Genomic DNA, 25935 nt, shown 5'->3' on the forward strand with positions numbered 1-25935 from the left:
TTTTCCTAATTCTTAAAGTAGCTTCTACTCCTCCTGCAAAATTAAAAAGGAATGGCTTGGCCAGTGGCCTTTTGTTCTTTATCAGCCCTCCTTACAAATTACCTTTATCAAATCATGAACAAGAAACAATACCATGTCACTAAGGTGACAACAGGACGGTTAAAAAAAAAAAAAAAAAGGAAGGGGAAGGGGAAGGGGAAGGGGAAGGGGAAGGGGAAGGGGAAGGGGAAGGGGAAGGGGAAGGGGAAGGGGAAGGGGAAGGGGAAGGGGAAGGGGAACGGCGGGGAAGGGAAAGGAAGGGCAGGGCGGGGCAGGGCAGGGCAGGAAAGGGAAGGGAAGGGAAGGGAAGGGAAGGGAAGGGAAGGGAAGGGAAGGGAAGGGAAGGGAAGGGAAGGGAAGGGAAGGGAAGGGAAGGGAAGGGAAGGGAAGGGAAGGGAAGGGAAGGGAAGGGAAGGGAAGGGAAGGGAAGGGAAGGGAAGGGAAGGGAAGGGAAGGGAAGGGAAGGGAAGGGAAGGGAAGGGAAGGGAAGGGAAGGGAAGGGAAGGGAAGGGAAGGGAAGGGAAGGGAAGGGAAGGAGAAACTATGCAGAGGAGAAATGAATAAAGATCACCAGTAAGTGTATGAGTTGATATTTCTTCAGTAAGTGACTACAACCACCAAAGAAATTCAAAGATAACTAAGACTGTGTGCAAAGAACTGGATAATAGTCTACAGAAAATGACATATTTGGCAAAGTTTAATAAGCACCCTGTTCTTGCTCCTGATTTACCTGCTGAGTTTCACAGCTTTTATAACAGTCTCTTCTCTGTTTCCTTCAGGCAAAGCCATGAAAATTCACAGGGACCCAGCCCAAAGTTCCACACATCCAAGAATTTTATTACATTGTAGACGTGCCCACATGAGAGCAAGTCACGCAGAGCCAGAAGAAGCTAACAATAATAGGTGTATTCTTAATTATCTTCACACTGATCTCATGCTGTGGTACATGTAGTACTTACGGGCAGGACAGGCTCTGGGTTTAATGACTAGAAAGGGTGAATGGCACAGTGTGTACAGCAACGAGTCCTCAGCTCTTCCCATCTGGTCTCTAATCCTCATTCCTGCACCCTTGATCATTAACTCTTAATTTATTGCAGTTTAAACAAACAAAAAAAATATAATGAGTAACATACAAGCTTATGTTCCTGGTAGCTCTCATTCCCTATAAATTCCCACTACACCTAGGAAACTGTGGTTTGATTTTCTGTGTTGCTAATTGGTGAGCGCAGCCAAAGAAATTGCTAGCAGGTTTTCATCCCTTGAATTTATTTACCACCATGGCAGGGGAAGGGGGCCATTCCTCTGGGAAGGGGAGAGTAACTGGAAGGATTACATTATTTTGACCTTACATTTGAGCTGACATCTAGCACGGTACTAAATCAATGATTTGGCACAGGAGACGGGATTAGCACGGGTGGGTTACAGGCAGTGTGCAGGGCTGCAGCTGTCCCGTAGCTACCAGAGGATGTCAGTAGAGGCTCCACTTGCAAAAGAGCCAAATGGAAAGAGACAAAGGAAAGAAAACCCTCCAGGTTCTTTTAGTATAGGCAATGCACAGTATACAAGAACTCCAAAATGGCTAAACTCTCCCAGCTAATGATTTAGGTGTACTAGCAAGCAGTAGTACATTACAGGAGAGAGCAAAGCTGGTCAGGCTGCCTGTAATTCTTTATGCTTTCACCTTTCAAAAGCAATATTTTTTCAGTTAATTTAAAAACAATGAACAAAGTCAGGAGGCCCACTGTTGGAATAGTAGTGATGCTGGACGACAGATTAAAAAGAAGCAAAACATATATTATCCTCTCCCTCTCCTCCAGCAGAGCAGCCACTGCTCCAGGGACACTTAAATGCAACAATAAAAAGCGAAGCTCTCTAATTATTGCTTTGCAGGGGTTGGGCTGCAACCTTTTAGTAAAGCAAAGAATCTGGACAAGCTAACAGAAAGTTTTTTAGCTAAACTCTTAACAATTTTATCCAGGACAAACAAACAAACAGCACACAAATGGAAAGGATTTCACAAACAGAAAGGATCTCCTTTGCTAAATTATGGCCCATCACCTCGTACAGCAAAAGTTGACCTCACCTCCCTAGGGAACATTCCTGGCAGTGGGCTCACTGCTATGAGTGACTGAGCTTCCCCATTCGGGGACAGATTCTGATGCCATCACTTACTCTGAAAAACACGGATCTTATGTGCAACGAGGTGCTACTGCACAAGGGAACAGGCATCTCAGAGAGCAGGCACTTCATCCAAGAAAAGTGGTGGAAATATCATCACTGTAAGGTTTTTCTTCAAAGTAAATGTGGATTTTTTTGGCTTTTCTATCCTGAAGTAATGCAAAATAAGTTCTTTTATTGGGTAGGAACCTAGAGTTATAAAATGTTGTTAGTGGATGAAAGCTTTCCAAGGCCCTAGCTGGTAGAAAGCACCGTCCTGTGACATAAGGACTGATAATTCCTCTTAGTTATTCTAGCTTGGGTGGATGCTGTTTGGTTTAACATTTTCTGCTTTTTTAGTCTGCCCAGATTGTAAATATGAATTATTATAGCTCATGTGGTCACTACTTCAGTTTATTTATTTATTTTTCGTCAGAAAAATGCCAGTCCTAGAAACCGACATGTTTCATGATAGCATACAAGATTAACAAACTTTTGTTGGGAAAAGTTTCTTAGGTCCAGGATGGAATTTTTGGTCAAAACCACAAAGAGAGACAGAGAAAGACCTACCTCATAATAACAAATACCACGGTGATCATCTTTCCTCATTAATCATTTCTTCTAATCAGGCTTCTAATTATTTTTCAGCCTAGTTTCCTACACAAATGAAAGTTACATAATTATAGGATTGTTTACCTCGCAGACCTCCCTTAAAAACATTTGAGCCCATCAGCCAAATTCAGTATTTACACAGGATTCTCTGTGCTGTTGGGGTGTCTTGGAGAAATTGGGGTCTGAGCAGAGGAGAAGAATCCAGCCAGTCTGCCCACTGTGGGAAAGTCTTCAGCATGAGAACAGACGCGATGTTTCCTTGCTAGCTTGGGAAAGGGTCAGGCAGATGTGAGGCATGGAGTGAGAGATGCTCCAAAGATACTGAGGGGGAGGTGATCACAGACAGAAATGAAGGAAGAAAGATAATTGCAGTGGATGGCTGATGAGAAGAGGCACATGACTCGTCCATAGGAAATTTGAATGCCCTACTAGTTTTTACCAGAGCAACTTACATTATTTTTCTCCCTTCTGCCAGTATTTTATTGGCAATGCTGTTTTCAGACCTGAGTAGCATGGGGGAGAAGACACAGAACTACACAAAGAAGATCCACTGCTTTTTTTTTTTTCTGTGTCCCAAACTAATTTTCTGTATCATTTAGCACTGCTCATTGAGAGCAATCCCCCTCTGTTTCAAAAATTTTCTAATTTTATTTTCCCTATGACTTTTAGCTTGATTTTTTTTTAATTATCTTTGGTATTCAGGGCAATATCTCAGGTACCCTGGAAACATTACCTTCTGCTTTTCTAATTCTTTTGATTTCTTCTAATAAGAGAGGAATCTCACATCTGAGCTGTGTTCCCCTTTGGTTATTTCTTCCCTCACTTTCTGTAGATGAAGGTGTACATGCACTGCAGACTGTGAAGCATGAAGAGACATCAGCCAGAGGTATGGCAGCATTTTAGACAGGAGAAATAGGAACCTGAGGGACCAGCCATGTCTCACTGGAGAAAGAAAGCAACAAGCCTTTTATTTAACATGAATGAGGAAGCTTCTGTGGAAAAACACTGGAGAAAGTTATTTAAATGAGCAGGTGTATTGCTGTAACTCAAACTGTTTTGATACCAGTTTAGCCACAGAACAGAGTGTTCAGCCTGGATTCACCCTCCAAGGATTTACATGTTAGGAGCAGATTTTGCACGCTAGGCTGAGCTTCAGTCAGCTACAAGATACACTCTCATCAGGGCCTGAGCTAGCTTATTTAAAAGTGTGATTGACATATGTTGGCATCTTCAGAGGAAGCCAGATAAATATGAAATAGGCCTAGAGCCTACTCCCTGGTTCATCTGAAAATATTTTATCATTGGAACAGGATTTTTCTTGTAGCCCTCAGTACTAGAGTGGGTGCATTGTCTCTCTTAAGTAATCTACATTATCAAAGGGATGTGCAAACCCAAAATAACAAGAAGAGAAAACCAGCATTCTTCATAATGAGTTATTTTATAGGGTGTTGCCCATCTTTAGCTTCGGTGTTCTGGTAATTTGACACATGGAATAATACCAGTTAGTAACTTTGGCTTTGAATGTTGTTATTTTATGTCTTATGAAAAGTTAATTGCATATTAGACACAGTCAAAAAGGAAAAAAAAAAAACTGTGATATGGGACAGAGTTCTTTATATTGCTGCTTTCTATTCATTCAGCCCAGTCCATGCTAGACCAAGCAGAACTGCAAATGAGACAAAAAAAAAGTGGACACAGCAGGTGTAACAGAGAGCTCAGAACACAAAAGGGTGCTATCATTTTATAACATGAGCTAGCCTTCCATAGCGACCTGAAAAGAATGTGGCCTTTGAAATAGCTTCACTAGAATTAGTAGCCTTTCAGGAAATATTACTATTGTTCTGAATTCCACTCGAAAATTTAATTTGCCCCCTGTTATTTTCAGGCAAATTCCAGCAGAGCTTTATTCTATGAAATCTGCGTAGGTGCATACGGAACATCGCCTTGACTCAGGAAATTCATATGCCTTTGTGCGCAAGAATGATCTACTTAGCTTGTGTTTATTTATCTGCTCATGGAGAGAGCTTTTGCAGATATAATTCACTTTTAGGTGTGTGTGTGTTACATATTGAAATCATATGCATGCTACAACTACGTTGTATTATACTATAAAATGCCTAATTAACTAGGAAGTATTTAAATGTTAGCTAGCAAGTATTGAAATGTGAAACTTCAAAGTCTGGGCTTAAGAGCATGCACAATACCAGTCCGTCAGTATAGAAAAAACCATGACATGGTGCAGATTTCATACAGACAATATTCCAGAAAAGCAATTGCCTCCTGACTAGAAGTCAGATTTCAGTTCTGACCGCCCTTCTTTGAGGAGCGTAAATCAGGTAGCTCTGAGCGGAATTCACTGGTGGCTATCTTGGACAAAGGCAGCCAGATGTGATTAAGGATGTCTCCGTCATCCTTACTGCACTGTGCTGGGAAGGAGGGAAGTCTGGCCGGGTCCGTGGCTTTGGCAATCAGGAGGTGTGCGGAGACCTGCTCAAGGTTGTTTTACGCCGGGTTATCCAGAGACCTTTGGCAGCATGAGATGTCTGGTGTGTCACCGCTCATTCAAGCATGTCCCCATGGGCTGGAATCACACCTCAAAACCACACTGAAGACACAGTCAGGACTTCAAAGCCAGACGGTGTGACTGATGGAAATGAGACATTTAAATGCACACGCACTGCTAAAGGGCAGCGGCTTCAGTTGCAGATAGCACGTCCTTTTAGTTTACTCAGATCTCCATGTTTAATAGGGAAAAAAAAAAAAAAAAACTAGATTTGTCACCCACTAACAAATATCTGTTTAAACTATTTTATGAAGCTAACCTTTTTTTTAATAATATGAAAAGTACTAGTTGTGGGATTGAATTTCAGAAATAAGTAGCCATTTTTCTGCACTGAAGGATGCCAACGTTTAGTTAAATATGTCAATAGAAATGACAGTCTAGCTATATGGATCATCTGTATAATTCTGAAATTTACTACTTTACTTTATAAACATAAAACTGATTTTGCGTTGGATTCTGATGAGATCAGCTAAACAGTCAAATCTCTCACTCTAGCTAAACATGAAGGTAAAAAGATCTTTCATTTATTGTTGTGAAAGAGTAGATATTGTATTTTTCTTTAGAGAAATATTCAGCAAATATAACTGCTCAAAATTATTGTGCAATACGATTACTGAATTTTTATTTTTGTCACGTTAACTTAAATTTTTGCTATCTGAAGTGAAAGTCTTTTCTTCCCAGCTGTACTTTTCCAGTTATGATTGGCTACCAGCAGTCATGCTGTGTTTTTTCATATTGTTGTGTCTGACAAAAGGTAGCAAAATACGACAGAATACAAGACATGCCACAAATTCAGGAGCTGAAATACACATTTCTGGAAAAAAAATATATATATATATTATATATATAAGTATTTTGTATATAAGTATATAAATATTGTGTATGTAAGTATATATATATATGTGTTACCAGTTTGCTGCAAAATCTTACCAAGCAGCAAATATGTGACCAACTAGTTAATGGCTAATTTGGAAAGGAACGTGTACCACTTCCTTCCCTCTCCACACAATTAGTGGTTGAGAGAGGTCTATCAGCAGGGGAAGAAAAATGTGAAACTAAGGGCAAGAAAGTCCACAAGAGCTGCATACATGGCCTTCACTTTGTTTTGGGATTTGGTTTTCTTTATTTTCTTTTTTTTTTCCTCTGCGTAGATAAATTAATAGATCATGACATTTTTCCTTTTTTGTGGAAAATGTGGGTCCAAAGAGATTGGACATTTTATGACTTCTAATCAATTCCAACTAATTGTTCATTAACCAGAAAAAAAAAAAAAAATAAGGAACAAAGTACTAGAAAATACCCTAGAAGTTGAAAGATTTCTGGATTTCTGGTTTCCCGTTTGTTATGATTTTTAGCTTTGAAATATATTTCCAATGCATTATTTCTTCAAATGTCAGAAAGTAAAATGTCTTAGAAATCCAAATAATTCATTTCAAGTGCAACAGAATTTGACTCAGAATATTCTCTATTTTTTCTGTCTGAATAAAAAGCAAAATAATTTAAACTGCTTTGACTCAGAATTATTTCTGTGTTTTCTGAACTGCCAAGCTAAAACAAAGTCCATTATTTTCACTGTAATGTATTAACACATACATAACTCTATCTAGCTTTTCTGTTGGATACCTGTCAGGAAAAGCAGGTGGAAATTCAAATTGAGTCTGTAAAGGGACAAAAAAGGTAAAGATTAACCAATAATCTGTGATAGATATATACATAAATTTTGGGGAGCATAGCTTGGAAAATATCTTTTTCTCAAAAGAGCTTATTAGAATTTCTGATAGAAATGATATAAAAAAGCAGAGCACTTATGGGCTTTCTCTGACTTGATTGGAATTAAAACACAATAACGATATGACAAAAAGCACCATATATATATACATACCTGTAATTTGATTATACTCAAGTGTTACCTTTGCTGTAAAGTTTTGCTGTAGCACAAGCAAAGGACAAATTTCCAGCCACCTGGAGAGACACACTTACCCCTTCTCCCTTTCTCTTGTAGTGAAGTCACTGCTCACTCATCACTACAATAATAATGCTATAACCACAATAAAGCTTGTAATAATCAAGGTAGATAAAAAAAAAAAAAAAAAGTAATTCTTAATAACTTAATTTGTCTTTTCATTTTCTTCACTGGATAGAGAAGATATTTACAGTTTAGCAAGGATTAAATTTCCTACCTAAAGTTGCTTGGTGAAGCTTGGCAAAACTATGAAGAACTAGTGGGTCTACCCCTTTCCAGTCTCCGACATTTGTGCATATCTGATCAATTTTCTTTCTGAGGTATGTGGCAGAATACGTGTAGTGTGCACATATACACCCTAGTTATAGCAATTTTGATAGCACAAGGGCCATGCACCAGATAAGTTTATAGATCCACTTGCCACTGACTCTGGGATCCATGCTAACCTTTGGATATGACTTCCTTATGCAGTAGGATGTGAGACAAATCTTCTAGACTTTGTTAGATCCAGAACCAGCAGCAGTTCAGCAGTTTTGGGACAGAGCATGGTACAAGATGATGAGCCCAGCTTCTCAGTGGCAGAGACACGCATGGCTCTAATGCGACTCTCCTGCTTTTAGATCTGACCTCCTACCTTCTCAAGGGGCTAGACTGGAGGATGTGCTTGTATCAGATGATGCAGGTCCTTCCTTAGGTGTCTCTGGACATTGCTGCAATGCCTTCATACACGTCCTGTGTGAGACACACCTCCAGTCCTTATGCCTGAGCTTCTTCTTCCTGTAAGCTTTGCTCCCGATCTTGTCTTTGCTGATACACAACTAAGTCCCAGCCCTCAGAAATGTCCCTTGGCAGTGACTAATGTACTACCATGGGCATAGCCATGGAATTCAAATTGCCACATCTTTGTAGCACTTAGCTGATCTAACACATGTAATCCATCAGACAAATGTGAAGTCAATTTGTACATCTGCAGTGGCCATTTGCTCAGGATATCTGAGCACAGGGCAGCTTCACTGGAGCTATTGCAGCTTCTCCAACAAGCCTGCCGATTGCCTGGAATTCCTAGAGTAACAGCCAAAAAAGCAGCAGGATGGTAGATGATGTATAACGATCTGCTGCCAAATATGGTGGAGTTGGCACCTGTGACTTTGGCTCAGTACTTCAGTTCCCACTGTGAAGATCAGTGATTATTGCTTTAATAAGCAGTTCTTAAGTGAGGTACCTGATATCTGTTGTTGCAAGAGCTGGAGTGTCAATGGAACAAAAGATGGGGAAGTTATAAAAAAATTAATCCTTGGGGCTCACCATTCAATTTACCTTGGATTTTATTATTCTTGGAAAAAAAAAATCTTTCAGTTATTTCACCAAAAAACAGTACACACAAAGAGATTTCTCAGTGGGTTGCATATTGGGTGAAATTTAGCAAGTCGCCAAGAATGCCCAGATTTCTGAGTCTCATTTTACAAGAATCAAAACATCAGAATGTCTCCAAAGCTTGATTCTAACCTGTTCACAACAGCACAATACTGTTCTCCAAAGAAAGAGACCACCATGGCAGTGGCTCATGACTCACTGATGCCACCAGGACACCAAAAAGATTCTTATTCAAAATCTCCATTAACGCCCCAGTCTCTTTTAACTACAGAAGTGGGCACCATTTATACTAACATGTTAAAGGTAGGTCAGTTCTGTGCAAGGTTCGTCAAAGTTTATTAATGTGATGTTCAGCAACGGGACAGTAGTTTCACATTTAGAACATTAACTGAGACAGCTGTAAACAGTCTACATGTAATTCAAGACTCTCTGTCTTTGAATCTGTGTCCCATGTTTTCAAATGTGTGTAGATTAGTGAACTATTTTATATATGACTCACAGTCTAGTAATTGGTCACATATTTTTCAGTTAATACATATGTATCACTAGAACACCAAGTTTGGAGAAATGGGTAAAAGTCTTTTTTTATAAAAAAAAAAAAAAAAAAAAACTGTCCTTACAAACAGAGGTTGGATCTTTCTGAAACAAATGTCTCTTTCTGAAACAAAGATCATATTCTGTAGTAAAGTAAAATTTCAAAACAATATGACTTGTGGCATATGTAACTATTATTCCCTAGTCCTGTGCAAGTCTCTAGAGAATGTTGCCATTACTAAATGGTGAACAGCAGCTTACAAAGGTAGGTTTGTCTCAGGCTTACCAGCAGATGGAGTTGGAAACAGGGTCTTGACATGCATGATCATTAACTTGCATAAGGTTCTTTTCTGGAATAGCAGCACATAGCTAGTGTACTACTGACATCTCAATTTATAACGGAACATGCAAGGTATAAGTGGAGAGAGATTTTTTACTCAAACGCAAGTGAGAACACCCTTATAAGTGTGGCATCTGTGCTGAAATAGCTAACACAATGTGGAAAAGGTAAGAAAAAGGACAAATATGGCTTTTTCCATTCACAAGCAACTGACTGGCTCATGAAAGTGATGTATAAGGCTTTAAACTACTTCCAGAGAAAGTAAGCTTCTAACAAAAAAAGCACCCTGCCAAGGAATACATTGTCACAGATCCTCTTTACATGCAGCTAATTATTATAGTGAAATTCTCTCTGACTTATCTACATTAATAAACTCAATGACAAACATGTTATTTGGAATGTTTGGGACTGAAAACTCTAAGAAGTCATTTAATGAAATCAAGAAATTAAGAAGATTTGGGGAAAAAAACTTACATTTCCCCTTCCACCTTAGTTCATGATGCTTCAGCTGTAGGCCTAGATGCTTGTCACCTAAAAAAATAATGAAACAAAGAGGTTAATTGCTTCCACTTTCATGAAACGTGAAACAAGACTCACCCTCTGACTATTGCATTTTGGTATGAGGACATTCCATGAGTCTTTACATTGGAAGAAGCTGTTCTGATTGCACACCACAAACCTCTCGTTAAAATTCTTGGAGCAGAAACTGATTATCTGGCTGATACATTGCAGAAGTGGACATCGCGGCAAACTTCATATCATTATGATATCATGGCTAAGATATCTGAAAAACAACCTAAAGCTGTACTTTTCCTGTTGACTATTAGAGGTGGAAAGCTTGCCTCAAAGAATCCTTTCCACATACTCCTCTCGCCTCCCTCCCCTTCTGGGGAAGTGGGACCGTGTACCTTCACAGCAAAAGTGGAAAAAGTCCTGCTGCCCTGCAGCTCGTGTAGGCTTTAAAACCTGGGCAAAGTAGGTGAGAAGTGTTGCCATCTGGACTGGCAGTTTTTTACACTCACTTTGTACAGGTGCAAATGGTTACAAGGCGCTGGGCAGCCAAGGAGCAAGATCATCCGGTTCACAGAGACTGAAGAATTAGTGTACAAATCAGTCAAGCCATCCTGCTCACCAGCAGCCCCCAGATGTACTCAGCCAGTCACTGCGGTACTGGCTCCCTCCAGGTGTTCTGGTAAATAGGTAGGAGCAGGGCCAGGGACAACCTAGCCACCAGTGCCCCACCTGAGTACCAATTTTGTTGTCAGGGTGACTGGAACTGCTGCTAGGAAGATGAGAAAGGCTTTCTTTTGAACACTGAGAGGCTTAACTGCACCTGAATGGAAACCTGTGTGGCCACCTAAACCTTTTCTTTACTGTCCTCTTCCCAGATGCTTTAGCTGGCCACCGGGGTTGCATCTAAGAGCATGCCATCACTAGGCAGAACAATGCACTCTGATTAAGTGGAATGTAGCAAAACCCAGTGGAAAGACATGTCACTTTGTCATTTACTGGGAAGTAATCCAGCTGTCTTCAAGACTATGCTGGAGGTAAGCCTTTAACAAGTCTCTGAAACCATTTGAAAACTGCATGCTTCTTTGTTTTCACATCCATTCTACCTCTGCTGTGGAATTTCTCCCTTAAAGATAAAACCTGGAGTAAACAGTTTGTGATCAAAAACCACCAGTGCACATCCATGCCTGCAACACTTGCCCTGAACACTGGAGTCTCTTTAACCCTGGAAATGCCCAGTGGTGCTCCTTTCCTGTTTTCCAAGCATTCAGCTTCCCAACCTGCTGTGAAGGGCAAGCATATACCTGCTTCTCTCACATCTCTGCTCATCCCAGGTAGGCTTTCCTGCAGTGTTTAATTTAAGAGGAACCATATGGCTGCATCTATACTTGTACCTTCAGCAGCATCAGCACGCTGGCATGCAGGATGACACTCGATTGCCTACTCTGTGAATTTATTAGAGTACTCCTGGAATACTCCTAGCCCCAGCCAACTAGCCCTCTCCCAGATTTCTGGGCACAGTCAGGAAGTTAGCAAAAGCCAAGAAACATTCCCAACAGACTGTTTGCATTTGACCATCCCATTTAATATGAGGACACGGTCAGACTGTGCCAGCTGGCCTACAGGCTACTGAGCCAGCCCTGGCACTGTTACATTCACAGGCTGAGATGTACACTTTGAGCTCACCTGCAAGACAGGAACCCAGTCCAAATGTTGCAGATCAAAACCTCTCTTGAAAGAGACAAAAAGAGGAAGAACTCCTTTGGTTTTACTCAACTGCTCAGAGGTAAAAGCTCTAAATCAAGGTATCTCTGGGCAACTTCCTTATTTACTAGGCTTTAGACTAACTTGGAGCAGTCACTTTTTCACACTATATTAAAATATGTTTCCTGTATGAAGAAAACACTCTGAATGTATTTTGGTACCAGCACTTTGTTGGATGCCCACATGTTGCCCTGAAGAAAAGGGACATTAAGCTCCTTGGAAGACTGTACTCACCTGTACATGGCTATAGGGAATCACACTCACTCGTGGTCCCTTGTAGTACAAGAAAGTGTGAGGACCTGTATGCAAAACGGCATAAATTCAGTTGTACCCACTGCAGAATTGCCTGGCACCTGATTTATTTTTTTTTAAGTGACTTCTCAGGGGATCGGGGGAGAAGACTGGATTTGGTTGTGCTTGCATTTCCTACGCTGAAAAGTCCTGACCTACCGTATGAAAGAGTGCACCACACACACATCCTATTTCAAAAGCAAAAAGAGAGATTTGAGAGATTTGCCAAGATCAAAAAAAAAAAAATAAATAAAGAGCTATTTCAACAAAGACAACTAAACTACAGATCCTGAAAGAAGGGATTCTCGTTACTAATTTCAGAAACACACACGTGTTCATTGCTGACAAGCAATGGCAGCTCAGACTGGTGCATACTGGGATCCTAGCATCTGTACACAGGGTCTTCACAAGCCTAGATAGTCTCTCCAAGAAGCCAGACGCCTTAAAGAGTGTTAAGTGTAGCAGGACGTGGATGTTCTTTTGTGGATTTTAGGCCAAAACTTCACTGATATCTAGCCTTTTCTGCAAATTCTTCCTATAAGCTCCTTTGGATGCTTTGCAGCTCCACATATTCCTATCATACACACTTGAAAAAATGACAACCCAATTTCTTATTCATGTGAGTATAAGTCCAGTGCAACGCCAGTGAAGCAAAAACATACCTAAAAAAAATGGGGAAAAATCAAGCTCTGCATTTGTGGGTTACAGTTCTCATATGTGACAAATGATTCTGGGGGCCCTATTTTGGAAGTACCTAACTTGAAACAGCTTTTCAAACTGAAGCACTTAATACTGTCTAAAGATCAGTTTTCTGTAGGGCACCCAAAAGTGAAGTTCCCAGTATTGCAAGTCACTCTTAAAAATCTTGGCCATTTTTTCAAAGGATGTGTCAGTGTCTCCAACAGATGCAAAAGCAATGAACACTCAAATAGTTTGGTGTTTACAGGTTCATCAATCAAAAAGAAACACTTTGATCACCTGACGTGATTCAAACAACATACTTGATATCTGATACCAGACCTGGATCATACAGATCTAATAAACTTTTGGCTGCTGCAAATTTCTTTTAAAAAATATAAAAGAGGATCAGTTATAGAGAAGTTGATTAATATGCACTCTACTCAAACAGTCTTGAACATCTGTGTATTAAATTCATTTATTAAATTATACCAATCTGTATTTTAATGAGTAAAAGATACTTATTCTGCCATCCATCAAAATAAACTCAGGAAATACTTAACATTATAATCATTTTTCTTGTTTGAACATGAGTTATGAAATATGAATCCCACACTAAGAATGCTGTACTTGCCATTATGATCAAATATGTTTTTACAGGTGCACCAAATATTCTGTTTTCATTTCATTCTCAAACTGTTGAAAATATAAACCATGTTTTATATTTCTTAGGTAGGTAATATTGCCTTTTTCCCCCCACATGGCACCCATTATTAGTGAGTTATTACCATGCCCTTTTTCAGACACACACTACATATCCTAAAGTTGCTTAGTAATGAAAATACAGATTTATGTAACATCTAGTATCAAATAACATTTAGGGCACACTTTGGTATTGAAAGGTTTGGGGCACTAATAACTTTCAAGTGCATGTTAATATTACCAGATAAGGTGTATACAATCTGTCAGGTCAAGTTCAGTCTTTTACCACTTTGCTTTTTTTTTTTTTTTTTCTTTTGGCCGAGGAAAGTTAACTTTTAGGTATAACAGGATTTAATACATGCAGGCATTGAATTTTTTTGTTTCTTATTGTTCTGATGACTGTGATTTTTATTTCCATTTTATTGATCAACTTTTATTAAAGGAGAGGAGAGGAGAGGAGAGGAGAGGAGAGGAGAGGAGAGGAGAGGAGAGGAGAGGAGAGGAGAGGAGAGGAGAGGAGAGGAGAGGAGAGGAGAGGAGAGGAGAGGAGAGGAGAGGAGAGGAGAGGAGAGGAGAGGAGAGGAGAGGAGAGGAGAGGAGAGGAGAGGAGAGGAGAGGAGAGGAGAGGAGAGGAGAGGAGAGGAGAGGAGAGGAGAGGAGAGGAGGGGAGGGGAGAAAAACCTGGCACATGAACAGCAAACCCAGCTGGGATGGCAGGTGAGCTAAACTGTAGACTTCTTCACAGTATCAGTTTGACATCATATCAAACACTAAGTACAGTCATTAAAAAATTCCTTCCTTCTATTAGTACAGAGTGAATAGCTGCTTAAAGACAAAGCTTAGTGCTGGAAACCATATTCTCAAAGAAAAACAGCATCTGGGAAAGTGCAGTGAAGAAAAGGAAGACATGACTGTGAGGCACAGAGATTCTCAGGTGGTATTCAATCTCCTTGCCTCTGGGGACTTCAGTGGAGCTACAAGTCCAACACAGAGGTTTGGCACCAGACTGTAATAAACAGTAAAACTACCATATTAGCAAGTGAGACTACAAAAATACTTTCAATAAAGAAATGGGAACTTCTCCACCAATTTCAAGGGGAGTAGATTCAAATCATAAAAAAGCATATCAGCCATAGAGCCAGCATACTGTAAAAAAGCAGTCTAAACAGCAAATTTAACCACATATTAATACCCTCCTTTTTTCTTTTTTCTTTTTTTTTTTTCTTTTTAATTTTATCTTATTTGTAAAGCAAATCAAGAGGGTAGGATAGGAAATCATTTGGCATTTTACTGGCAAGGGGGAAAACCCCTTCAACAAAGCCATCACTTCATACAGCTGCAACTTCAATGTAAGTTACCAACACACCAAAATTACAGCTGAGGCAATGTCAACCCTTTTCATGGGGACATGGAAAACAGCTGATATAAGGAAAAAAGAAAACTTCAAACTTAAAGATGGTAAGCAGAGAACTAATTTTCTTACAAGAGTCCTCATTAATGTCACAGCATTTACGATTTTTGCTCAGTGTTTCTCTAATTAGTCTGTAAAATACATAGCATTCTAGCTCATTTCCTGTTTGAAAAACAAACAAACAAACAAAATGAAAACACCCACCCACCACTTTTGTCCCATACCAACAATTTCTGTACACCTAGAAAGTGAAGAGAGAATGAACTCCCAAAATATGCAGGACAAAGGGCTTGACCAATAACTAGTACATCACATTCCTAACTACTGTTAGCCCTGAACTTAGCATTCTTAGAAAGATGTTCAGTCTTGACTGAAATACTTACAATGATAATAAGAAGCTATTACATCCTAATCTGTGTTATTCCAAATATCTCTTATGTGCACTGCATAACTTTCCACCTTATTTTTAAGCACAATTTTCTATCATTGTATTCTGAATTCTAAACTCCACTGAGAACACTTATGTACAGTCTTCAAAGATCAGAAGAAAAAAATGACATCTGGCAGAAGAATATAGCCAGCACCTGATCTACCAGAAGTAGATGGAAATCCAGGAAGTTCCTATCTATTGCACATCTCCTTTAAAAAAAAAAAAAAAAAAGAAAAAAGTAGAAAATCCTTCCAGTTGGCAAAACCTACATCCTTTATTGACTTTCCAGTACAATAAAGAATAAAATATGTGCACATGTACCTGTGTAAAAATAAACAAACAAACAAACAAAACTCCAAGGAGTAGTTTATTTAACCAGAGATGAAGAAATCGCATTTTTCCCGGCAGTCATGTAATTCTTGACTTTATTATTTGAAAAGAACTTTTCTGACTTGGTTTCTTCCAATAGGTTGGAAATATTTGAAATGTTACATTTATTGTTTAATTGGTATGATCACAGACTTATTATTAAATGCAAATAAATTATTCACAGAATCTTCTCTCCATTGGACTATTTCTAATCAATACATCAAAAAGAAAAATTTCAACAGGAGTTAGTGGAATGATTCCTGCACCCAGTGGTTCCAAAAGATTTTAGGAGGAATCCCTACCAACATAGAAAGACACCTTTATCAAACATGATCAGGGCTTTAACAGTCAAGATTCTTACAAACAACTAAATCACAGAAACTGAAAAAATTAAATTTGTATTAAATAGCAACCCAAAAACTTAGCAAAGGCAGACTAGACTGCGCTTACTAGCAATAATACTTAGCAAAATGCTGAACAAGGTTGTGTCAGAAATACTGAGGACTCTTTAAGTTAATTACAAGTCATTGAATTCTTTTGTTGAATGTCCTTCACTGAAGGTATCAGTGTTCAACTTCAGGACTGATAACCTTTTTGAGGTCTGCAACACATACGTGAACTTAGCAGCTATCTTAACAGAGAGCAGAAACTTCACACTCACCCAGCAATTTGTGAAAGCTGGAATAGTTTGGTAATTTCTCCTCAGTCTCCACCCTGATTCATAAACCAGCTGGCGTAAACCAACATAACATTTTAGGCTAAACTGGTAAAAGAGCGAGTAAGTCACTCCTGCACTATTTCTTACCTGGCCCTTGTCTGGAAACTAAATTCTCTGCACTATACTGACGAGATTGCTCAACCTTTTGCCATCATAATGAACTCAAGTAGAGAAAAGTTGCAATTCTGAGTGTGGGTGGCTATGCTGTTCACATGAAAAATTGGCAGAAAGCGTTTTCTTTCTTTTACTCAGTAGGACACCAGACGGCCGCAGAAGATTTTTCATGGGAAGGATTTGTTAATTTAATTAATTTTTGAGACATTAAATTACAAGAAGGAAATAGCACCATGTTTATCAGTGTTCCACAGAAGTAGTAACTGCAACATTTAGAAACAGAGGAATACCGTCATGTTTAACTCGCAGTCCAAAACACTCAGACATATCGTCCCCACACAAGACTGCAACTAAGTCTTCAGAATGAAAAATGTGATTTTCTGTTTGTAAGTCTTTTCCTCTGCCCTTTACAGGCTATCATCATTATCTGAGACATTCTCCGTCTTGGTGTCTAGTGGTCATGAAGTCTATATAAGTTTTGAGTAGAGATAAAATGCAAGCTAAAAATCTTAAGTGAACTGTCTACCACCAAACTATTACATGTATTGGGTTTTGCATTGTTTCTATTTTTCCTATTTTAAGATTAATGTTCCTTGTTATTTCTTTGTGAATGAGAATTTAACTTACTTATGTCCCAACATATACTTCACCAGATTTCCATTACTCACAAACCTGTTTTCAACAGCAATCCCAGACTTTTGGTGAGAAATATATTACTGAGACTTTCTGAGAATTAAATTACTTGACAATTTTAAGACCTCCTGAATGCAAGTAATTAACAGAAGGGTACTGTGGAAAATAAAAAATCAAGATAAAATATAAGTTAGTGTTATTTAACAGAAAAAAAAAAAAGCTTCTAGGACAAATAAACCAGACCACAGACACTCATTTCACTATGAGGAAGATACCTAGCAAGTAGTAATGCTGCAAAGACTTCGGTATGAGAGGCAAATGCAAATTTAATGCAAGTTTACAAGGTTATATGACCATAACAAGAGCAAGTATAACTCTGACCAACAAATACATGTATATGGAAAAAGGAATGTTCTTTTTCCTTTTATCTCCTTGAGTTTTCCATGCTCCCACCCATCTTGCTCACTGGAAGCTATTGACAAATTAGAAGGAATTCATAGGAAAGTATGTAAAGTCTCCAAGGTTTCATAGCAGTTGATTTTAAATGAATGTGTGAAAACAACAGAAGGTTAAGCGCTTAACAAAGAGAGAATGTAATAACAACATATAAATATTTGAAAGTCCATAACACGGAAGTTGTAACAGAATTATTTAGAATGATATGAAAAGCTTGAGTGGAGGAGTAGGATGACAACAAGTAAGTGAGAATTGAGGCAGAATCAACTGAGACCCATTTAACCATGCAACAGAGGAAGTAAAGGAAGCTTCAAGACTTGGAATATTTAAACAATGGGGCAACTTAATCTATTCAAAGTTATTCTTCAGTGATTCATTTGATTTTTGCAAGGGAATAAACTAGATCACTGGTGTCTAATTATTCTGATTGGTTAGGTCACATCTTCTTTTGTCAATACTTGAAAGAACATATGCATTACTGTAAAAGATGTCTTCCTATCAGTATAGGCGCAGAGCTCCCAGAAATCAGCAAAGGTACTATGTATTTGTGAATCATCTGAACTGTGCATGTGATATTTCCACATACCTGAATTCTGGATTCATGCTAGTCTTGGAACCTGCATACTTACTGCATGTGCATCACCCAACACAAAGTCCAACTGGAAATCTCTGGGGGCTCCTACTTATCTGTCAGAGATGATTTCTGAGAATCAGCTACTTCTGCTATTGACAGACTACTCCTGGCTGTTTTTTTCTTCCAAAGGCAACTTAGGAGTACAAATGTTTTGAGAGCAATATCAGTGGCTTCCTAGCCATCATCTTTCTTCAGGAAACATCTTATCCTCTCAGCTTTAATGAGAGGAATATTGCTATTGCTGCAGTAGATCGCTTGAAATATTTATATTTGTTCATAATATCTATGAGATCTATGTATATATCTCAGAAGCCATATATTATAATATCTGTCTGCTAATGGGACCATTGTCTTTTATTTCTTGTATGCTTTCTTTTTTATTTACTAAATGGAGAAAAACAATTGGGAAAGAGCCAGACACAGCAAAGATAATGCAACACTAGAGAAAACATTCATAATTGATAAATATTATTTACCAATTTACCATAAAAATTTTAAATGAAATATCAACTGAATTTGTCTTGGTGATAGATGAAAATTCCCCCTTAAGACAAAAGAGTAAGAGATTGTTTATAAGAGCTGGTTCTCAGCAGAGGTTTTGGGAAGGAAATAAGCATTCTTCACCAGTTGCACAGTATATTGCCTTAGGCAGAGTACATTGATACTAAAACAGTTTGTCTTATTATTCATCTCTGTTCACTTCTGCAGTTGGTTTTGGTGTTGACATGAAAATAAATGAATAACAGAGAATCTAAACAAATGTTTTGTCTAATGGAGAACTTATAAATGACATGCTAGTTACATAAAATGTCAGATTCTCTTCTGTCGCTGTGTTTTGCATCAAAACAAAGTATGTGATTTATGAGAAAAACAATTAAATACAACTCAGAGAGCATGGAAAGACTCTCCCTAAATTCCACAGAGCTTCAAAATGGATTTTTTGAGAAGAAATTAAAGTTACTGACATAAAAATTTTAACCTCAAAAGGCACATGGGGATACTAAGGAACTTACACTACAGTGAAAAGACCTAATGGAAGCTCCACAAAACACTTAGAGTGAAGGATGGCAAAGCAAGAACCGCCCCCCAAAAGGCCCTTAGAGTAGATGTTATTCAGTAATGTAATCCATTAACCTTACATACACGAGAAGACAAACACAAAAACTCACCAGTGTAGGTATGAAATGTTTCCTGTCGCCTAGCTTACATATTTCTAATATCAGCAGCAGGAAGAAGAGACTACCTCAAAGAATGATTAAAAGCAACTAAGATAGGTTTCTGCCCTGAATTCTTAAACGGAGTGTAGAGAAGGACTTGGTGGAGCATGGATTTGCAAAAAGTACCCCTACGTATCTCTCCTGCTTGCAACTGCTAGGAAAGTGGGCACCCATGTCTGCTCATATAGGGTGATAAACACCTTGTGAAATGCTTTTAACATCAAACTTTCATTAGGCTTGAAGTAGGTTATTACAAATACCCTCACTGTATCTTGTTGACTGGACTTCATTTCTGACTGGTCACCAGTTGCTCTTTCCCACCACTGAGTATGAATATTACAGATACTCCCAGAATCCTACACCATTGTGCAAGCCCATGGTGCAACTCATCCCCTGATCCATAAATCACTGCTTCAGAATGTGTTTCTAATTCCTCCTCTTCCAGGGACTCAGGCTTGCCCAGACATGTGACTTCACAGAACACTGAATGTGTTGCATAAAATGTCACAAAACTTAGTGCCTATAAGTTAGGTGGCCTGAATTCCTGCTGTGAGAACATAAAGGAAGTGTTTTTGGAACACCCTTAGATCCATTTGGTTTGTGCCACCCAATGCAAAGCATTTTATTCTGAACAGTTCCCTTCAAATTTTTAAAAGGAAGAGGGTGAGTAGACCGCTGTATAGGAATCGCTTTCAAAAACCTCTGAAAACATTCTGGACCAAGTCAGTAAATGAGGTCATAAAGCTGAAAGCTGAAAACTCTTCTTGGGATAAACCAAAGATTGTTGATCAACACTTTTGTTGGGGCATATATCCTTGGTTCAAATGCGATATCTGTTATTAAGGCCATAAAAACATAGAATAATCTAGGTTGGAAAAGACATTCAAGATCATCAAGTCCAACCATTAGCCTGACCTACCAAGTCCCATCACTAAACCACGTCCCTTGGTGCCACATCCGCAAGTCCCTTAAATGCCTCCAGGACTGGGGACTCCACCACCTCCCTGGGCAGCCCGTTCCAATGTTTGACCACCCTCTTCATGAAGAAATTCTTCCTGATACCCAACCTAAACATCCCCGGCCTCACTTGAGGCTGTCACCCTTACTCCCTGCCCATGGCCCCGGAAGCCCCATTTCAGCTCAGACCAGAGCCTTCAGTTCTGCCACAAGCTACACTCAACAAATAAGTATTATATCAAAATAAGTTGAGGGTAAATTGCTAGTCTTACCTACCAGTGATTTAACACAAAGCAAAACAAAACCTTAAAATTACAATTTAAAGTAATTTTTAATCAGAAAGACATAATATAGATTTATTAATTTATTTATTTTAACCTGGGAAAATCAGGGCATATTCTACTGTAACCACTCAACAATAATTTTACCTATACTTTATTGTGTGTGTTTGTTTTGTTTTCTTTTGTTTCGTTTTTTTAACATGATGATTTTATTCTCAAGTAATTTCCAAGAAGATTCACTTATTCTAGAATCATATTCACCAAAGGGCTTTAATTTAACTATTACTGAACTGCTACAAAAGAAGAATTAATACTAAATGACTATGTTTTATATACCAATAAGTAGATTTTAGAATAACTGTGGACTACTTTGTCCAGAGGAAAAAAAAAAAAAATCATGGCCATATATTCTTAAGATTTAAGAATATATATTTGAACTGATTTAAGTAGTTTAAATTTCTAACATTCAATCATGAGGTTTCTCCTTAACTAAATTATTGTTAGGATTATTGACAGTCCCATAAATTCTAAGCATCTGAAAACCCTGCTGGAAACCTGAATAAAAATCTGGATGGATGAACATGATTTCATGTTTCATTTTAATATCAAAATTATGACTTTACAATGCTACAAATTTAGGACAGATATACCACTGAGCTCTACTGTTTTAAGTAATTTGATTTACTAAGAGATCTGATATAATTAAAAATATCATCCTTATTTATTCATCTTTAAACTCTTTGACTTCATGGAGTTCCAAATTTCTTAAGTTACAAAGCAAGTAAAAATTAAATTCATCAGAAACTTGTTATGGATAATTGCCTAATTAAAATTCCTGAAGCGCTATGGGTGTTTTGTATTGCATTTACCCTAATATTCACCCCTGCACATATTCATTAATCTTTTATTTGATTCTGTATTTTCTCTCTTTTTATGGGCTATATAAAAACAATATTGCTAGTGCTCATTTACATAATCCGAATATACTGTATTCCCATGATTTGTGCATTTCTTTTCTCTTGCTTGACAAGGTTATTAAAATTATAGGCCAGAATATGGCATGATGATTGGTGAAGAGTGCTTTCTAAAAGACTCTGTGCTAGTTAGAACTGAAATTACCCTTTGTTTCAAAATGTTCCAGGGAATGATTGCCCACTGAGATAATGTAAGTTAAGTAAAGAAAACTTCAAACAGAGTTTAACGATGAAGTTGTATTGTGTATTTAAGATAAATTCGATGTATTTAATATAGTGCCCTGTGTTGCAGTGTAATACTAGTCTCTTTAAAAAGCTTTTTCTTCCTGTTTTCTAACAGTACCATAAAAAAATCATTGTTACAATTCATCATTCCAAACAGTCAAAGCTAGTATTTTATAGAAGCACAAGTAATTATAAGAAAAGGATACGCTATAGAAATAATAAAACCTCAGTATAAAGGTCAAGCCATGTGAAGTAAAAAGCTTTTATTAAAGAACCTGTAGTTCTGACCTAGGGACCTTCAAGATCATTATGATCACCTCTAGCTCTATTAAAATTAAACGGTTAGGTCAAGAAGTATCTTTTAATATCTTCAGCATAACTTTTATTTAGAATGCACACTTGAAGGATCAAATCATAACAATATCATGGGGATATACGTACAGAATATCAGTTGCTATGAATAGTAACTGCACCTAGTCTCTATTTTACTCTTTTTTGTGCTTTCAGTCATTTACTTTTGAGAAGGATGTGGGGAAAATATTTAGTTTACTCCCAGCCTGAATATTATTGAGACAAGTCCACTCTGGATTAACCTTTTTATAGAAGTTGCTAGAGCATCTAGAAGCTTCAAGCTCATCAAATTGAATATTACAAACTTACATAGAAACAACAGTAACTGTACCAAAAAGCATTTAGTCCTTGGCAGGAGATGGTAAGTTAATGAGCCCAAGAGAGAGAGAACATAAAGTAGCAGTGAAAGGATTATGGACAACAATTGCTCAGTGACCATAACTGATCTGCAAAACAAAGTGTGTCCAGAAAAAAAGGGATGCAAATGTGTATCTGAAGAGAACACAAATGAACATAGCAGTCTGACTACAAAGGGCAGCGCATTGACAGCTCAACAAAATATGCTCTGCGTGATCTTCCCACTTACAATGTCAACTCCTATGTAAAGTATTTGCAGATTTTTTCTTAGTTTGTTTCATAGTAAAAGGAAAGGGAAAAATATAATGTTAAATGTAAAACTTAAGACATTCTAAAAGAAATGTGTCATTCAAACATGATAGACAATGCTGAACGAGGCAAGCACATGAATGAGTGTAGAACTGTGAACTTATCACTTTTTTGCTAAACTCTTGGAAAAGCATTATTATTTAGGAAGTCAGCTGGACTTCAGTGAAACACGCTGATCTGTAATGGCTATGGGAAAATCTAAGGATAGGACTTTTTGAACATTGCCTAAAAGGTTCAGCAGTTGATGAGAATGGGAAATCCATGTCTCCTTTTCAGAAGTGGACTTCAAAAGCATTATAATAAGTGCACTTTTTAACTGAAAATGTTAAGCATTTTAAATGATGGAGAATGAAAGTCTGTCCATGTTCTTGTATAGACCTCCCAGGACACCAAAGAGAACATCCTTTCATATTCTCCCCTTGTCTCCATCCACTTCATCCTCCCTCTCCATTCATAGACACTCTTTTTCAGCATAACCTCTATGTTGTTTTTTTCTATTTTCCCATCTTTTTTTCTCTATCATTTATTGTATTCATTGACAGGTGAGCATTTTTTATTGAAGATGCATGTCTAAAAAATAACATAATAAAAAACATTTTTAAGTCTCATTCAAAAGTGAAAGCCTACCAGAAATAACATTGTCCATACAACCTCAGCTGATTTACCTTGAGCATACACATTTTGATACAGGCTTTATTTATGTGATCACAAACTTTTTTCCATAGCACCCCAGTCATTTCATTGTCCAGATTGGATGGTGCTTACTTAATGAACAGCCGTTCAATATTTAGTTCATTGTTCAATACATGGTCCCATTTTTCAATGCATGGCCTCATGCCATCTTTGTTTCACACTATTCAAACCCTTCTCTAAAGACATTTATTAACTTTCCCATGAGTTTTCTTTTATGACACTCATTGGTATAGTTTTGAAAGCTTTACAAACATTAATTATGTCCACAACATCGTTGTGAGATAATGGGTTTTATGCGCATCCTACAAATACAGAACTGAAGCAAAGAGATTATGGTTAATAATATCCACGAATTTTGAGCATCCAATTTGAAATACCTTGGATTTGATTTACAGCTCCCGTTGACCTAAGTTGCAGCTGGGAGTCTTCAGCACTTTGTCAAATTTGTTTCCACGCTCTCAGGCTGGGTACCAAGAAAATGAAGCACATTCTGTTAGCAGCAATCTACGAAAAGTTTAAATAACTGTCCCAGTATCACATATCTCAGGTTGAGACAGAAAGGGAATTCAATTGTCTAGACTAGCATTCACGCCTTCCTCATGAGGGTCTCCTTCTCTCTTACTGAAACCTCTTGCTTCAGCTTTACATTCCTTCCCACTTCTGCAACAAATGAGTGATGAAGACAAATTTATCTGTGATGCAAACTACAGACAATCTCTACCCTCTGATTGGGACAGGGATCCCAGAAAAAAAAAAAAAAACTACAGATCTCAAACTAAAAGTTGTGCCATAATGCATAGGCACTATAAATAGTGGAATTTCTTATATTTTGATGTCCTGAATTTTCACTTCCCACTTCCAGTTTTTACTACTATTCCTAGTTCTAGACTCTTTGCCCAGACAATCTTAACTTCCTGTCTTCAGTTTCCTGAGTTTTCTGTTCTCTCTCCCCTAGGCCTCTGAGTCCTTGTTCTTCGAGATAGATTGTTTCTGTCCAGCCCTTTTCTTTCTCAAACTCAGCTAGTGCATCTGAACACACAGTTCCTTCACTTTTTTGTGTTAGATGAAAGTTATAGTGGAAACCAGAAAACTTTCATAAAGAATATAATGCAAGACCAGTTTACTGCTCTTATTTTAGTGTCCATGTAAGCCAGAAAGCCCATCCTTGCCTGGTACTGTGAGCTCAGGCTTTTGGTCGGGGATGGTGCCTTTAGAGTAAAGAAAACTCTAGGGATATCGATACACTTGATCATGCTTTGGAGATTTGAATCCATTAAACTCAAGTTTTTTTATCTGCATCTCCACTGAAGTAGCAAAAATTACCACCAGAGACATACCTATTCAACCCCTGAAAACTCTCACTTTTCTTTCCCAAGGTTTCAGTGCACTGACACATATCAAAGCAAGGATTTCAATAACTTCAGTGACATGGGCAAAAATACATATTTTTTCCTTGCATCATTCCTAGAAATGGCTGAACTATTTTGGCTGGAGCTTTCCAGAGAAGTACAGCCTGAGACAGCTATTTGGCATGGAAAACTTCAGTCAAAACAGTTACAGTTTGGCACTATTATGAACGGATTAAATCAAGGTTTCATAATAGGAAGTATTAGGTAATTTTAATAATAGGTAGTTCTATCACCTATAAAACCTTTAAAAATAACAAAATGCTATGTGCGCAAAAAAATATTAACAGAAGTTCTATTAAAAAGTGTCCCAGTGAAATGAAAAGGAGAAAAAAAAACAAACATGCAAAAATATGAAATATCACATCCTGACTGAAAAATAAAGACACTGGTGCTTCTCCACCTTAACACAACAAATGTCTTGAGCTTTTTCCACCTTAGTCCTAAAACTGAAGAACACAAAACATAACTTTGATCTGCCAGGAGGAAAAAAAAATAAAGAAAGAAAGAAAAGTAAATATTAAAATAGCATCCTTCTTTGCTTCCCTGTATTAAAGTTATTAAAGTGTGGTTTTAGTCCGGGCCTAACCTTTGACATTCTTCTGGATGCTTTAATGTAACATAATGAATCTCCAGATAACCTATTTTCCTTTACACTATGTATTACAATCTGGTGAAGCTTCCTTTCCATCTCTCTCTCTCATGTTCCCATTCTGTCAATATACAAAATATTGAAGAACATCTGATTCCCCTGGATTCTGATCTCATTGGCCAGCATTTACTTCAAAACTTTAAAATGTCTTTTACTGACTTTTTATCAATTTTATTATGAAACACTGGCCTGGAATGAAGTACAGTAGTGATACTCAAGGA

General features: G+C 37.9%; 1 long non-coding RNA gene across 1 annotated transcript in view; it reads right to left on the bottom strand.

Moving 5' to 3' along the window:
- Positions 1–519: 519 nt before the first annotated feature.
- Positions 520–25935, bottom strand: part of LOC310897333 — a 58376-nt gene continuing 32960 nt past the window's right edge. Inside the window, exons 2-3 of the long non-coding RNA XR_014582226.1 lie at positions 12091–12155; positions 520–10113 (exon numbers count right to left, since the gene is read on the bottom strand). This is a non-coding gene — a long non-coding RNA (uncharacterized lncRNA). The remainder of the gene's footprint in view (positions 10114–12090; positions 12156–25935) is intronic.

This window comes from Anser anser (genome assembly GCF_964211835.1).
Source record: "Anser anser genome assembly, chromosome: 3".
NCBI classification, from domain to species: Eukaryota; Metazoa; Chordata; class Aves; order Anseriformes; family Anatidae; genus Anser; species Anser anser.